Source organism: Arachis duranensis, chromosome 7 (assembly GCF_000817695.3).
Source record: "Arachis duranensis cultivar V14167 chromosome 7, aradu.V14167.gnm2.J7QH, whole genome shotgun sequence".
Lineage (NCBI taxonomy): Eukaryota > Viridiplantae > Streptophyta > Magnoliopsida > Fabales > Fabaceae > Arachis > Arachis duranensis.
Window position 1 is genome coordinate 16,456,205 of NC_029778.3, and position 525 is coordinate 16,456,729.

Here is a 525-nt window from a genome sequence, read left to right on the forward strand (position 1 = left end):
AAGTAAAAGATTTTGAAAACATTTTGAAAAACACTAATTGATTTTCGAAAATAAAAGTGGGAAAGAAATCAAGTGATTTTTGAAAAAGAATTTGAAATTAGAAATCAAAAAGATTTGATTGAAAACTATTTGAAAAGGATGTGGTTAAGAAGATATGATTAGTTTTAAAAAGATGTGATTGAGAAGATATGATTTGAAAAACATTTAAAAGATTTGATTTTAAAAATTAATGACTTGGCTATCAAGAAAAGATATGATTCAGACATTAAACCTTTCTCAACAGAAAAGGCAACATACTTGAAATGTTGAATCAAATCATTAATTGATAGCAAGTATTTTTGAAAACAGAAAGAAATTGATTTTGAAAAAGATTTGATTAAAAAGATTTGATTTGAAAAAGATTTGATTTTGAAAAATTTTGAAAACTTGAAAAAAAATTGGCATTGAAAACAAAATCTTCCTCCTTGTGCCATCCTGGCGTTAAACGCCCAGCCAGGCGCACATTCTGGCGTTTAACGCCCAAAA